Raw genomic sequence first — 14,903 nt, 5'->3', positions numbered from 1 at the left:
GTAGTTGCCTTTATTCAACTGTTGTACTATTACATCTGATTCCAGCCTCTCCCTCTCAAATTGCACACTAAATCCGATCATTATGGTCGCTGCCTCCGAAGGAATTCTTCATCTTAAGCATGCCTATCAAGTCTGTCTCTTTGCACTAAATCCAGAATTGCCTGTTCCCTAGTGGGCTGCACCACAAGCTGCTTCAAAAAGCCAATGCATTGACATTCCATAAATTCCTTTTCTTGCAATCCACTACCAACCAGATTTTCCCAGTCCACCTGCGTATTTAAATCACCCAGTATCACTATGTTGATTTTCTTACAGGCCTTTTCTATCTCCTGGTGTATCTTCTTCCCCACAGCCTGACTACTATTTGGAGGCCTGTACGTAACTCCCATAATGACTTCGTTTGTAACCGGCATGGTTCCTTAACTCTACCCACACAGGTTCTGTATCATCTGACCCAATGTCATTTCTTGCAATCAATTCTAGATCCAACACCCAGACGCTCTAAACTGGCAGTCAGCTGCTCCAAGGTAAGTACCAAGACTACCTTCCCCGCACCCCATCTCTGCTCCAGACTCTAATCCTGCATGCTGTTGCAGGGATGGCAGCCCATATACTGTATCAAGTCTTGCTGCTCATTCTAACATAGAACATAGATGTTGCACCGACCTGTGAACTAATCTAAGCCCATCCCTCTACACGAACCGATCATCATCCATATGCGTTTCCAAGGACAGTTGCAATGCCCCTCATGTGGCTGAGTGAACTACATCGGCAGGCAGGGCATTCCACACCCTTACCACTCTCTGAGTAAAGAACCTGACTCTGACATCTGTCTTAAATCTATCACCCCTCAATTTGCAGCTATGTCCCCACGTACAAACCAATGTCAATTTCCCACCCCATCTAATCCTCTGATCATCCTGTATGTCTCTATTAAATCCCCTCTTAGCCTCCTTCTCTCCAATGAGAACAGACCCAAGTCCCTCAGCCTTTCTTCATAAGGCCTTTGCTCCAGACCAGGCAACATCCTGGTAAATCTCCTCTGCACCTTCTCCAATGCTTCCACATCCTTCCTGTAATGGGCCAACCAGAACTGCACGCAGTATTCCAAGTGAGACCGCAATAGCGTTTAGTACTGTTGCAGCATGACATCACGGCTCTGGAACTCAATCCCTCTACCAATAAAACCTAACACACCATATGCCTTCTTAACAGCATTATCAAACTGGGTGACAACTTTCAGGGATCTAAGTACATGGATATCAAGATCCCTCTGCAGATCCACACTACCCAGAATCTTTCCATTGACCCAGTGTTCTGCCTTCCTATTATTCTTCCCAAAAGTAAATCACCTCACATTTATCTGCATTAAACTCAATGTGCCACCTTTCAGCCCAATTCTGCAGTTTATCCAAGTCTCCTTGCAGCCTGCAACATTCTTCCACACTGTCCACCACTCCACCGATTTCAGTGCCATCTGCAAACTTACTAATCCAGCCACCTATGCCTGCGTCCAAGTCATTTATAAAAATGACAAACAGCAGTGGTCCAAAAACAGATCCTTGAGGCACACCCCAAGTAACCAGCCTCCAGGCTGAATATTTTCCATCAAACACCACTCATTGCTTTCTTACAGAAAGCCAGTTTCTAATCCAAACTGCTAAATCTCCCCCAATCCCATGCCTCTGTATTTTCTCCAATAACCTACCATGTGGAACCTTATCAAAGGCTTTACAGAAGTCCACGTACACTACGTCAACTGCCGTACCCTCATCCACATGCTTGGTCACCTTCTCAAAAAACTCAATGAGGTTTGTGAGACATGACCTGCCCTTGATGAATGCATGATAACAAAGTGTGAAGCTGGATGAACACAGCAGGCCAACCAGCATCTCAAGAGCACAAATGCTGACGTTTTGGGCCTAGGCCCTTCATCAGAGAGGGGGATGGGGAGAGGGTTCTGAAATAAATAGGGAGAGAGGGGGAGGCAGACCGAAGGTGGATAGTGGAGAGGAAAGTATAGGTAGGGAGGGGATAGGTCAGTCCAGGGAGGACGGACAGACCATGGAGGCGGGATGAGGTTGGTAGGTGGGAAATGAAAGAGCGGCTGAGCTGTGAGGAGGGGATAGGTGAGAGGAAGAACAGGTTAGGGAAGCAGGGATGAGCTGGGCTGGTTTTGTGATGCAGTGGGGGGAGGGGGTGAGCTAGGCTGGGTTTGGGATGCAGTTGGGGAGGGGAGATTTTGAAGCTTGAGAAGTCCACATTGATACCATTGGGCTGCAGGGTTCCCAAGCGGAATATGGGTTGCTGTTCCTGCAACCTTTGGATGGCATCATTATGGCACTGCAGGAGGCCCATGATGGACATGTCGTCTGAGGAATGGGAGGGGGAGTTAAAATGGTTCATGACTAGGAGGTGCAGTTGTTTATTGCGAACCGAGCGGAGGTGTTTTGCAAAGCGGTCCCCAAGCCTCCGCTTGGTTTTCCCAATGTAGAGGAAGCCACACCAGGTACAGTAGATACAGTATAATACATTGGCAGATGTGCAGGTGAACATCTGCTTAATATGGAAAGTCATCTTGGGGCCTGGGATGTGGGTGAGGGAGGAGGTGTGGGGGCATGTGTAGCACTTCCTGCGGTTGCAGGGGAAGGTGCTGGGTTTGGTGGGGTTGGAACGGAGGGTGGAGCGGACAAGGGGGTCACAGAGAGAATGGTCTCTCTGGAAGGAGGACAAGGGTGGGGATGGAAAAATGTCTTGGGTGGTGGGGTTGGATTGTGGATGGCGGAAGTGTCAGAGGATGATGCGTTGTATCCGGAAGTTGGTGGGATGGTATGCGAGGACGAGGGGGATTCTTTTAGGCCGGTGGTTGGGGGGGCGGGGTGTGAGGGATGTGTTGTGGGAAATGCGGGAGACACGGTAAAGGGCGTTCTGGACCACTGCGGGGGGGAGTTTGCGGTCCTTGAATAACGAGGACATCTGGGATATGCAGGAGTGGAATGTCTCATCCTGAGAGCAGATGAGGCGGAGCCGAAGGAATTGGGAATAGGGGATGGAATTTTTGTAGGGAGCGAGGTGGGAGGAGGTGTATTCTAGGTAGCTGTGGGAGTCAGTGAGCTTGAAGTGGACATCAGTTTCTACCTGGTTGCCTGAGATGGAGACAAAGAGATCCAGGAAGGTGAGGGATGTGTTAAGATGGCCCAGGTAAACTTGAGGTTGGGGTGGAAGGTGTTGGTAAAGTGGATGAACTGTTTAAGCTCCTCTTGGGAGCAAGAGGCGGCGCCGATATAGTCATCAATGTAACGGAGGAAGAGATGGGGTTTGGGGCCAGTGTAGGTGCAGAAGAGGGACTGTTCCACGTAACCTACAAAGAGGCAGGCATTGCTTGGGCCCATGCAGGTACCCATGGCCACCCCCTTTGTCTGCAGGAAGTGGGAGGAATCGAAGGAGAAGTTGTTGAGTTCGGCTAGGCGATGAGGGTGTCGATGGAGGGGGACTGGTCGGGCCTGCGGGACAGGAAGAAGCAGTGAGCCTTGAGGTGGACATGAGTTCGGTGGTGCAGGAGCAGGCAGAGACAATGGGTTGGCCAGGACAGCCGGGTTTGTGGATTTTGGGAAGGAGATAGAAGCGGGCGGTGCGGGGTTGGGAAACAATGAGGTTGGAGGCTGTGGATGGGAGGTCACCTGAGGTGATGAGGTCATGGATGGTTTTGGATGAATCTATGTTGACTATCTCCAATCAAATTGTTGCTTGCTAGATGATTATAAATCCTATCTCTTATAATCCTTTGCAAAACTTTTCCTACAACAGACGTAACGTTTACTGGTCTATAATTACTTGGGTCATCTCTACTGCCCTTCTTGAACAAGGGCACAACATTTGCAATCCTCCAGTCCTCTGGTACTAAACCTGTAGACAATGACGACTCAAAGATCAAGGCCAAAGGTTCTGCCATCTCCTCCCTAGCTTCCCAGAGAATTCTCGGAAAAATCCCATCCAGCCCAGGGGATCTATCTACCTTCACACCTTCTAGAATTGATAACACCTCCTCCTTATTAACCTCAATCCTTTCAAGTCTAATAGCCCGTATCTCAGTCTTCTCCTTTACAATATTCTCCTTTTCCTGAGTGAAAACAGATGAGAAATATTCGTTTAGCATCTCTCCAATCTCCACCAGGTCCACACACAACTTCCCACTTCTGTCTTTGACGGCCCTATTCCTACCCTAGCCATCCTTTTATTCCTCACATACCTATAGAAAGCTTTAGGGTTTTCCTTTATTCTACCTGCTAATGTCTGCTCATGTCCTCTCCTTGCTCTTCTTAACTTTCTCTTTAAATCCTTCCTAGCTAATCTGTAACTCTCCATCGCCTCATCTGAACCATCTCGTCTCAACGTCACATAAGCTTCCCTCTTCTGCTTAACAAGAGATACAGTTTCTTTAGTAAACCACTGTAACATGTAAAACAGAGCTAGATGTGATTTCTTTGGTGTCTACTGTCCTGCATGTTTACCAAGGCATGATCTGGTTGCTGTTTCTGTTTGAATATACTTATTACATTCTCAATTTTCTCAGCATCTGATTGAAGAACACTGCAAAAGTATAAACATTTAGCACCACCACTCTAACCTGTATCTATAATCAGATTTACCAAAAGCACAGTTTTGCAATATATTTAGAATCTCAGAAATCCCCATAAGTCCAATTTCCAGATACAACTAATTTTTGTATCTTTATCCTCACCATTGTGCAGGTCAAAGTTAGTGTAAAGACAGGATAGAATGACAAGGGAAGGATAATCACATGGAATGGATTGCATTGCCTTGCAGGTAACAAGGCCTTATTTCTTACTGTTGGCAGTTGAAGAATTTGCATAAAGAGGAACTGGAAATAGTCCAGTGGGCATGTTCACGGGCAAAATCAATGAGGTATTCGAAATAAACGTTAACCCAACAGCACCATCACAAGTGAATAAACTGAAAAAAAAACAGGAACAGGGAGGAAATTACACTTGGGAAATAACAGGATTTATTAACTCAATCAAAAGGGCAGGATACTAAGGTTAGTGATCTCTGTGTCTGATGTAAATTTAGCTCAGGACAAACTAGATCATCAGCATTAACACTTATCTAAAGAACTCAGATGTCCTCGTTTTTCAAGGACCTCAGCTTTCCCCCCCCGGCAGTGGTCGAGAACGCCCTCGATCATGTCTCCCGCATTTCCCACAACTCATCCCTCACATCCCCTACCCGCAATAAAAACCAAAACAGAACCCCCCTCGTCCTCACGTACCACCCCACCAACCTCCGGATCCAACACATCATTCTCTGACACTTCCACTACCTGCAATCCAAACCCACCACCATAGACATTTTTCCCTCCCCACCCTTATCTGCCTTCTGGAGGGACCACTCTCTCCATGACTCCCTTGTCTGCTCCACATTCCCCTCCAGCCCCACCACACCCGGCGCTTTTCCATGCAACTGCAGGAAGTGCTACACCTGCCCCTACACCACCTCCCTCACCCTCATCCAAGGCCCCAAGAAGACTTTGCACATCGAGCAGATGTTCACCTGCAAATCTGCTAATGTGGTATACTGCATCCGCTCTTCCCATTGTGGCCTCCTGTACATCGGGGAAACCAAGCATAGGCTGGGGACCGCTTTGCAGAACACCTCCGCTCAGTTCGCAAGAAACAACTGCACCACCCAGTCGCAAACCATTTAAACTCACCCTCCCATTCCTCAGACGACATATCCATCCTGGGCCTCCTGCAGTGCCACAATGATGCCACCCAAAAGTTGCAGGAACAGCAACTCACATTCCGCTTGGGAATCCTGCAGCCCAATGGTATCAATGTGGACCTCACAAGCTTCAAAATCTCCCGTCCCCCTGCCACATCTCAAAACCAGCCCAGCTCGTCCCAGCCTCCCTAACCTGTCCTTCCTCCCACCTCAAGCCCCACCCCCATCTCCAACCTCCCAACCTCATCGTGCCCCCTTGACCTGTCCATCTCCCCGGACAGACCTATCTCCTACCTACTGCCCTACCTACACACCTTTACTGGCTCTATCCCCGCGTCTTTGATCAGTCTGTCTCCTCTATCCATCTTCTATCCGCCTGCCGCTCTCTATTTCAGAACTCCCTTCCCCTCCCACATTTCTGATGAAGTGTCTAATCCCGAAACGTCAGCTTTCCTGCTCCTACGATGCTGCTTGGTCTGCTGTGTTCATCCAGCTCTACACCTTATCTCACTGCAAAAATACATCCTTTCCCTGTGACTGGCATCAACACTGAAACAGCAACTAATTGTTACAGGGAGATTGTTTGCATGTGGATAGGTAACTTTGGCAGTGGAAGGCTTCAGGATGTTATTAAAGTGGAAAGGGTGCAAAAAAGAATAAGAAGGATGTTATCAAGACTAGAAAGTTTGAATTATGAGGCTGGAGATAACAAGAACTGCAGATGCTGCAATCAGAGACAACAGATCCTTGTTCTGACCCAAAACTTCAACTTTCCCAATGCTCTGATCTGCTGCGTTCCTCCAGCTACATCCACACTGTGAGGATTGGCTGGGATTTCCTTTTCTCCACCAGAGCACTGCGAGGGGCTGAGGGAATGACCTGTTAGAGGTTTACAAAATCATGAGGGCCATAGAAAAGGTGAAAGGGAAAAGATTTAAAACAGACCCGGGATCAACTTTTGCACACATGGAGGGTGGTGCAAAACAAGCTGCTAGAGGAAGTTGGGCTGAAACATCTGTTCCCATTCCACAGGACTCTGGAATTTCTAAATGTCTCAGCTTCAACCACAAGTTGGAACGGATTAAAGAAGGCAAAGCAGAGATAAATCAAAGTACAGCCCCGGCGGCTGGGCAAGTGACAACGGAACAAGCCACGATGGAAATAGATACAGAAACAAGAAGGGACTGCGTGTTAAAATGGAGTGCGAGCTCAGCATGGTCAGGCGCTTACGGACTGTGACGTTGAATTATTAGCTTGGTTTTCTACAAGTTACGAAGAAGGACTGCAATGTTCAGCTTAGTTCTGTTTTTCTTTTCCTTTGCTTTTCTGATTTGCCCAAGATTCTGCGCCCAGGTACCTCCGTACCTGATAATAAAATGTGAGGCTGGATGAACACAGCAGGCCAAGCAGCATCTCAGGAGCACAAAAGCTGACGTTTCGGGCCTAGACCCTTCATCAGAGAGGGGGATGGGGGGAGGGAACTGGAATAAATAGGGAGAGAGGGGGAGGCGGACCGAAGATGGAGAGTAAAGAAGATAGGTGGAGAAGGTGTGGGTGGGGAGGTAGGGAGGGGATAGGTCAGTCCAGGGAAGACGGACAGGTCAAGCAGGTGGGATGAGGTTAGTAGGTAGCTGGGGGTGCGGCTTGGGGTGGGAGGAAGGGATGGGTGAGAGGAAGAACCGGTTAGGGAGGCAGAGACAGGTTGGACTGGTTTTGGGATGCAGTGGGTGGGGGGGAAGAGCTGGGCTGGTTGTGTGGTGCAGTGGGGGGAGGGGATGAACTGGGCTGGTTTAGGGATGCAGTGGGGGAAGGGGAGATTTTGAAACTGGTGAAGTCCACATTGATACCATATGGCTGCAGGGTTCCCAGGCGGAATATGAGTTGCTGTTCCTGCAACCTTCGGGTGGCATCATTGTGGCAGTGCAGGAGGCCCATGATGGACATGTCATCAAGAGAATGGGAGGGGGAGTGGAAATGGTTTGCGACTGGGAGGTGCAGTTGTTTGTTGCGAACTGAGCAGAGGTGTTCTGCAAAGCGGTCCCCAAGCCTCCGCTTGGTTTCCCCAATGTAGAGAAAGCCGCACCGGGTACAGTGGATGCAGTATACCACATTGGCAGATGTGCAGGTGAACCTCTGCTTAATGTGGACTGATGTCCATTTCAAGCCCTCCAGCACATCCCTCACCTTCCTGGACCTCTCAGTCTCCATCTCAGGCAACCAGCTTGTAACTGATGTCCATTTCAAGCCCACCGACTCCCACAGCTACCTAGAATACACCTCCTCCCACCCACCCTCCTGCAAAAATTCCATCCCCTATTCCCAATTCCTCCGCCTCCGCCGCATCTGCTCCCACGATAAGACATTCCACTCCCGCACATCCCAGATGTCCAAGTTCTTTAAGGACCGCAACTTCCCCCCCACGGTGATTGAGAACGCCCTCGACCGCGTCTCCCGCATTTCCCGCGACACATCCCTCACACCCCGCCCCCGCCACAACCGCCCCAAGAGGATCCCCCTCGTTCTCACACACCACCCTACCAACCTCCGGATACAACGCATTATCCTCCGACACTTCCGCCATTTACAATCCGACCCCACCACCCAAGACATTTTTCCATCCCCACCCCTGTCTGCTTTCCGGAGAGACCACTCTCTCCGTGACTCCCTTGTTCGCTCCACACTGCCCTCCAACCCCACCACACCCGGCACCTTCCCCTGCAACCGCAGGAAATGCTACACTTGTCCCCACACCTCCTCCCTCACCCCCATCCCAGGCCCCAAGATGACATTCCACATTAAGCAGAGGTTCACCTGCACATCTGCCAATGTGGTATACTGCATCCACTGTACCCGGTGCGGCTTTCTCTACATTGGGGAAACCAAGCGGAGGCTTGGGGACCGCTTTGCAGAACACCTCCGCTCGGTTCGCAACAAACAACTGCACCTCCCAGTCGCAAACCATTTCCACTCCCCCTCCCATTCTCTTGATGACATGTCCATCATGGGCCTCCTGCACTGCCACAATGATGCCACCCGAAGGTTGCAGGAACAGCAACTCATATTCCGCCTGGGAACCCTGCAGCCATATGGTATCAATGTGGACTTCACCAGTTTCAAAATCTCCCCTTCCCCCACTGCATCCCTAAACCAGCCCAGTTCATCCCCTCCCCCCACTGCACCATACAACCAGCCCAGCTCTTCCCCCCCACCCACTGCATCCCAAAACCAGTCCAACCTGTCTCTGCCTCCCTAACCGGTTCTTCCTCTCACCCATCCCTTCCTCCCACCCCAAGCCGCACCCCCAGCTACCTACTAACCTCATCCCACCTGCTTGACCTGTCCGTCTTCCCTGGACTGACCTATCCCCTCCCTACCTCTCCACCCACACCTTCTCCACCTATCTTCTTTACTCTCCATCTTCGGTCCGCCTCCCCCTCTCTCCCTATTTATTCCAGTTCCCTCCCCCCATCCCCCTCTCTGATGAAGGGTCTAGGCCCGAAACGTCAGCTTTTGTGCTCCTGAGATGCTGCTTGGCCTGCTGTGTTCATCCAGCTTCACATTTTATTATCTTGGAATCTCCAGCATCTGCAGTTCCCATTATCTCCTCTACCTCCGTACCTGAGATGGCGGCTCGTAATTTTTTTTCGCTTGAGTACGCCTGACATGAAAAACAAAACCACTGCACTGCTAACGATCACACTAAGCGATTTCGGTTTAATTCGGAATTGCCAGAAAGTTGAAACTTTAACTACATTTCCTATCCCGTGTCGCTCTACAACTCCGGAAGGAGCGCCCCAACTCCTTTAGAGGGAATAGGGCGGAGTCGTCACGAGGACAACGACCCGGCTTCCTATTGGCTGGCTCCGTGTGACTGGCAGATGTCCGCACGGGTAATCATTCGCTGAAAAGGAATCCTCGGCCGTTCAACCGTCCGGGCGCGCGATCGCATTTCCTTTGCGGGGGATCGGTTTACGTTTGTGCGCAGGTGCTATAGCTACTTCTACCTTCGGTGGGCGATTTTCAAGTTCGTGTTTAGGTTGAGTAATCGATACAATGTTTATTGTCATTCTGTTAATATTAGAGCACTTACTGATTTTTATTATTGATATGGTTTTACTCTGATGTTGTTAAAGCACGGACTGGTCCATGAGGTATATTTGTACTTTGAAGGGAAATATTTCGCTTCAAGGCGGAAATGATAGGGGGAATGGTAAGAGGAGCAGGAGTGGGCCATTTCAACCCCTGCAGCCTATCTCAACCGGGGTCAACTTCTTCATGTCCGTTCAGCATAGCCCTCAAAGTTCCCGGTAATTCGAAGATCTACCACCTCTTGTTTAAATTCTCAGTTTTTCTCGCCTCCACATCACTTTCTGGGGATAGCATTTCGGAATTGCCCTGACCCTCTGGGAGGAGAAATTCTTTTGCACCTCCGTTTTAACTAGGTAGTAGTCACAGACATCTGAGCACCCACCGCGTTTAAAAAAAACCTCAGAATTTTGCTGCAAAACTTGGTGGATCTGGCAACATCTGTGGGGAGAACAAAAACAATGTTGCTGGAAAAGGTCAGCCGATCTGGCAGCAACCGTGGAGGAGAAAACAGAGTTAACGTTTTGGGTCCGGTGACCCGACTCTGTGGGGGGGAAAAGGAGAGTTAAATTGATGGTAATAAAATGTGAGGCTGGATGAACACAACAGGCCAAGCAGCATCTCAGGAGCACAAAAGCTGACGTTTCGGGCCTAGACCCTTCATCAGAGATCACTTGATGGGCCTGGTAACTTCATCCGACCCGCAGATGCTGCTGGAACTGCTGAGTTTTGCCGGGAGTTCCTGTTTTTGTTTCACATCTCCAGGATCAAAGAACACTACAGCACAGCAGCAGGTGTTTCGGCCCATCAAGCCCACTGACACATGATGCCTTTCTAAACTCTGTCTTTATGCAGTAAGTGCCCCTCTAGTCCCTGACTATTCATGCATATGTCAAGTTGCCTCTTAAACTTGTTCTATAACTGGGGTGGCACAATGGCTAGGACTGCTACTCACAGCACCAGGGACCTGGGTTCAATTCCACACTTGGGTGACTGTCTGTTTGGAGTTTGCACATTCTCTGTGTGTGTGTGTGTCCGTGTCCGTGGGTGCTCTGGTTTCTTCCCACAATTCAAAGATGTGCAGGCTAGGTGGAATGGCCATGCTAAATTGCTCATTGTGTTCAGGGATGTGTAGCTTGGGATGTGTAGCTTAGGTGTGTTAGCTTTGGGAAATGTAGGGTTGGGGCATGGGTCTGGGTAGGATGGCCTTCAGAAGGGTTGAATGGCCTCTTACCATGCTGTGAAGATTCTATGATAAGGGAAATAGGGACAATCCAGAAAACTATAGACGGGTAGGTGTCACATTGGTGGTTGGGAAGATATAGGAAATAATTCTTACATATAGGATTTAAGTGCATTTGGAAAAGCATAGCCTAATTAGGGACAGTCAGCATTGCTATGTGTGAGGCAAATTATGTTTTACTAACTTCATTGAATTTTCAGTTGACAAATTTGATCAATGAGGGTAGAGCAGTGGATGTTGTTCACCTGGACTTTAGTAAGGCTTTTGACAAGGTTCCTCGTGGTAAGCTCCATATCTATATAATCTGTGCATTGTTGAAACAGGCCATTCAGCCAAACGTACCCACACCGATCCTTTGAACAGCATCCCACCCAGACCAATCACCCACCCATATCCCTGTAACCCTGCATTTCTCATGGCTAATGCGCCTAACCTACTCATCTCTGAATACTGTGGGTAAATGATCGTGGCTAATCCACCTAAACTGCACATCTTTGGACTGTAGAAGGAAACCGCAGCACCCAAAACATGGAATGAACATTCAACCTGCACACAGACAGTTGCCCAAAGCTGGAATTGAACGTGGGTCCCTGACAATGTGAGGCAGCAATGCTGCCCCATGACTTATCCAGATTAAGATGCACAGGAGCCACAGTGACTTGGCCACGTGGATTCAGAATTGGTTTGTCCATAGATGGTTGACAGCAGCGGTGAAAGGGTGTTTTTCTAGCTGGAGGTCCATGATTGGTGATGTTCCACAGAAACCCTTACAGGGACCTCTGTTGTTTGATTTGGATCAAAACGTAGCTGAGTGGGTGGGTTAGTAAGATTGCAGACGATACGAAGATTGGTGGAGGTATGGTTAGTGTACAAGGTTGTCAAAGGATATAATGGCATCTCGATCAATTCCAGATATGGGCGGAGAAAAAGCACATGGAGCTTAATCTGGGTAAGTGTGAGACACTGCACTTTGGGAGATCAAACATTAAAGAAAAGTATACAGTTAATGGCAGGACCCTGAACAGTGTTCATATACATAGGGATCTTGGGATTCAAGTCCATAGCACCCTGAAAGTTATCAGTCTTGTAGATAGGGTGGTAAAGGGTGTCAATGATCAGGGAATTGAGTACAAGAGACAGGGTGTCATGTTGCAGCTTTAAAAGACTTTGTTTAGGCCACGCAGACCACTGCGTTTAATTATGGTTGCCACATTACAGACAGGATGTGTAGGCTTTGGAGAGGGTGCAGAGGAGGCTTACCCTCTAATCCAGGCAATCTCCTGGTATAAGCTGTTCCTGAGGGTCACTCTGTCCGTCAGAATGTTTTTGGTCAAGACTCAGCATGCGTTTAGCCTCCAGGCCTAGCCTCTCAAACCAACAAAGCATGTTTAGTCTATTCCTTTGCTTTTACCACAATGTGTCCCAACATCAAAAAGTCAATTTCAGTTGACAATTCAAATCGATTTAAAAAAGAATAAAAAGATCATCAGCAAAGTGACGGAAGATTCATTGACGGTGCTATCAAGTGGTTTTTGCTAAAAAAAATCTCATGATGCTCAGTTTCAGTTCCACCAGGATCTTTCCTGATTTAATTACAGCATTGATCCAAACATGGGCTTTAAAAAAAAAGGTGAACTCCAGAGGTGAGGTGAAATTGACTGCCCTTGACAGCATGGTCATAATTAACAAAGGATGGTTATCAAGAAGTCATGGCAAAACTGTCAATGGGATTCGGGGCAGAATTCCCACTAGTTGGAGGCATACCGAGAGCAAAAGGAGAAAGTTGAAGTTGTTCATTGGTAATCATGTCAGCCCCAGCATGCAGGAGGTCTCAAGGTAGTACCTTTGTGTTCAACTATCTTCTGTCATTTCATCAATATCTTCCCTCCATCTTTATAAGGGGATGGGTCTGTGTGGGATGCTGTGAGGGTCGGTGTGGACTTGTTGGGCTGGAAGGATTTTTTTCTACACTGTACGTTTAGGAAAAAAAACTTGCCACTGGCAGATCCTTTATATCCCACCCACCGTTTTACTTTAAGCTATAACCTATTAGTAATTGAGATTTACTGCCCTAAGTAAAAGACTCAAGTAGGCATTCTCTCCATGTCCATAATTTTGTAAGCTTCTGCAGTTTTTATTTTATTTTATCCCCTCAGAATTTTGTAGGTTGCAACAAGATCACCATTCGTTCTTCTAAACTCTAACAAATAATGACCAGACCTTGTTGACTGTTCGCAAAGGACTATATGATGTAGGAGCAGAAGTGTGCCCAAGCCTGGTCAGCTATTCAATGAGATGATGTATAATATGAAAATATTTCACATAACCCCTCATTCCCTTATTGGGGAAAAAAAGTCTATCTCAACCTTAAATGTATTTGATAAGTCAAGCCCTTCAACCCAGGAATCAGCACAGTAAATCCCTTTGACCAGCAGTATATCAGCATATCTTTTTCAAACTCAAGGACCAATACTGAATTCTGTACTCCCGATGTGGCCAAACCATAACGTCTAAATTTTTAAACTTTAACATTCTAGCAATAACAGCCAGACTTCAAGTTGAGTTTTTCATTTATTGCTGCACCACATACTAACATTTTGTGTTTCATGCACAAAAACAAACCGTTTGTTTGTGCTGCACCTATTTGTGGTTTTTATCCATTTAAATGATAATCTGTTTTTTGATTCATCCTACCAAAGCACAAAACCTCACACTTTCTAATGTTAAAATCTATCTGCTAAGTTTTAGCCCATTAACTCAGTTTATCTATATCCCCTTGCAGATTCCTTATGTCTTCAACACAACCTGTCCTCCCACCTATTTTGTATTGTAGGCAAATTTGCCTACATGACACTTGGCCCCCTCATACATGTCATCAACATACATGGTAAATATTTCAGTTTCAAGGACTAATTCTTGTTGCACTCCAATAATCGTATCTTTCCAATCTGAAAAAGATACATTAACTTCAATCCTCTTTCTTCTAGGTACTAACCAGTCTTCAAACCATAAGAACCTAAAAAATAGGAACAGGAGTAAACCATTCGGTCCCTGCAGCCTGCTCCACCATTCAGTAGGATCATGGCTGATCCAGCATTCCTCACATCCACTTTCCTACCCTTTTCCTGGAACTCTTGATTCCCCCAGTGATCCAGATCTGTGTATCTCAGACATAAATATACACAAAGACTCGGAACTCTTTACTGCAGACTGCTGTGGAGCAAAAAGACACTCAACCCTCTGAGAGAAGAAAGTCCCCCTCATTTTAATCTTAAATCGATGCTGCTTTGTTCTCAGATTAGGACAGTTGCAGTAAGACTTTCTTCCTTTTATACTCCAAACCCCTTGAAATAAGGGCCAACATTTCATTTTTTTTATTATTAACTTAGTTTTCAAATCAATTTGTTCAGAAATGTATTTAGACACCTCTGGAATAGGAGGGACTCCAATCCAGATGTCTCGGTTCAGGGATAGGGATGCCACCACAAGAGAACCCTTGGCCTCCATTTCTCTAGCCTTCCTGATGACCAACTGCACCTGTGTGTCTGGCTTTCTGTGTTTCATTCACAAGTACCTCTTCTCCGCACCACCTCCCCCCAAGTCCCTTTGTGTTGCAGCTTTCTGAAGTTTGTCTCCATTGAAATAATTTTTGTTGTTCTCCCTTCCAAATGAGCAACTTTGCATTTTCTCACATTATATCCATTTTGCCAACATTTTGTTGACTTAAACTATCAATATCTCTCTGTAAACTGCCTGTATCTCTGTCAATGCCAATATACTACTGCCATCACCATGGGCTCTTAGCTCATGATAGTGTTTTGTGAGGTACCTT

At 47.4% G+C, this 14,903-nt stretch overlaps 1 protein-coding gene across 1 annotated transcript in view; it reads left to right on the top strand.

Moving 5' to 3' along the window:
- The first annotated feature begins 9,419 nt into the window (after positions 1 to 9,419).
- LOC125450148 (NACHT, LRR and PYD domains-containing protein 3-like) overlaps positions 9,420 to 14,903 on the top strand; it is a 51,343-nt gene continuing 45,859 nt past the window's right edge. The window contains exon 1 of the mRNA XM_059643114.1: positions 9,420 to 9,778. The gene's annotated coding sequence lies outside the window, so the exon portion shown is untranslated. The remainder of the gene's footprint in view (positions 9,779 to 14,903) is intronic.

The sequence above is a fragment of the Stegostoma tigrinum genome, chromosome 48 (genome assembly GCF_030684315.1).
Source record: "Stegostoma tigrinum isolate sSteTig4 chromosome 48, sSteTig4.hap1, whole genome shotgun sequence".
Taxonomy (NCBI): Eukaryota; Metazoa; Chordata; class Chondrichthyes; order Orectolobiformes; family Stegostomatidae; genus Stegostoma; species Stegostoma tigrinum.
The sequence above is the reverse complement of the archived record's forward strand: the minus strand, read 5'-3'. Positions and strand labels throughout refer to the sequence as shown.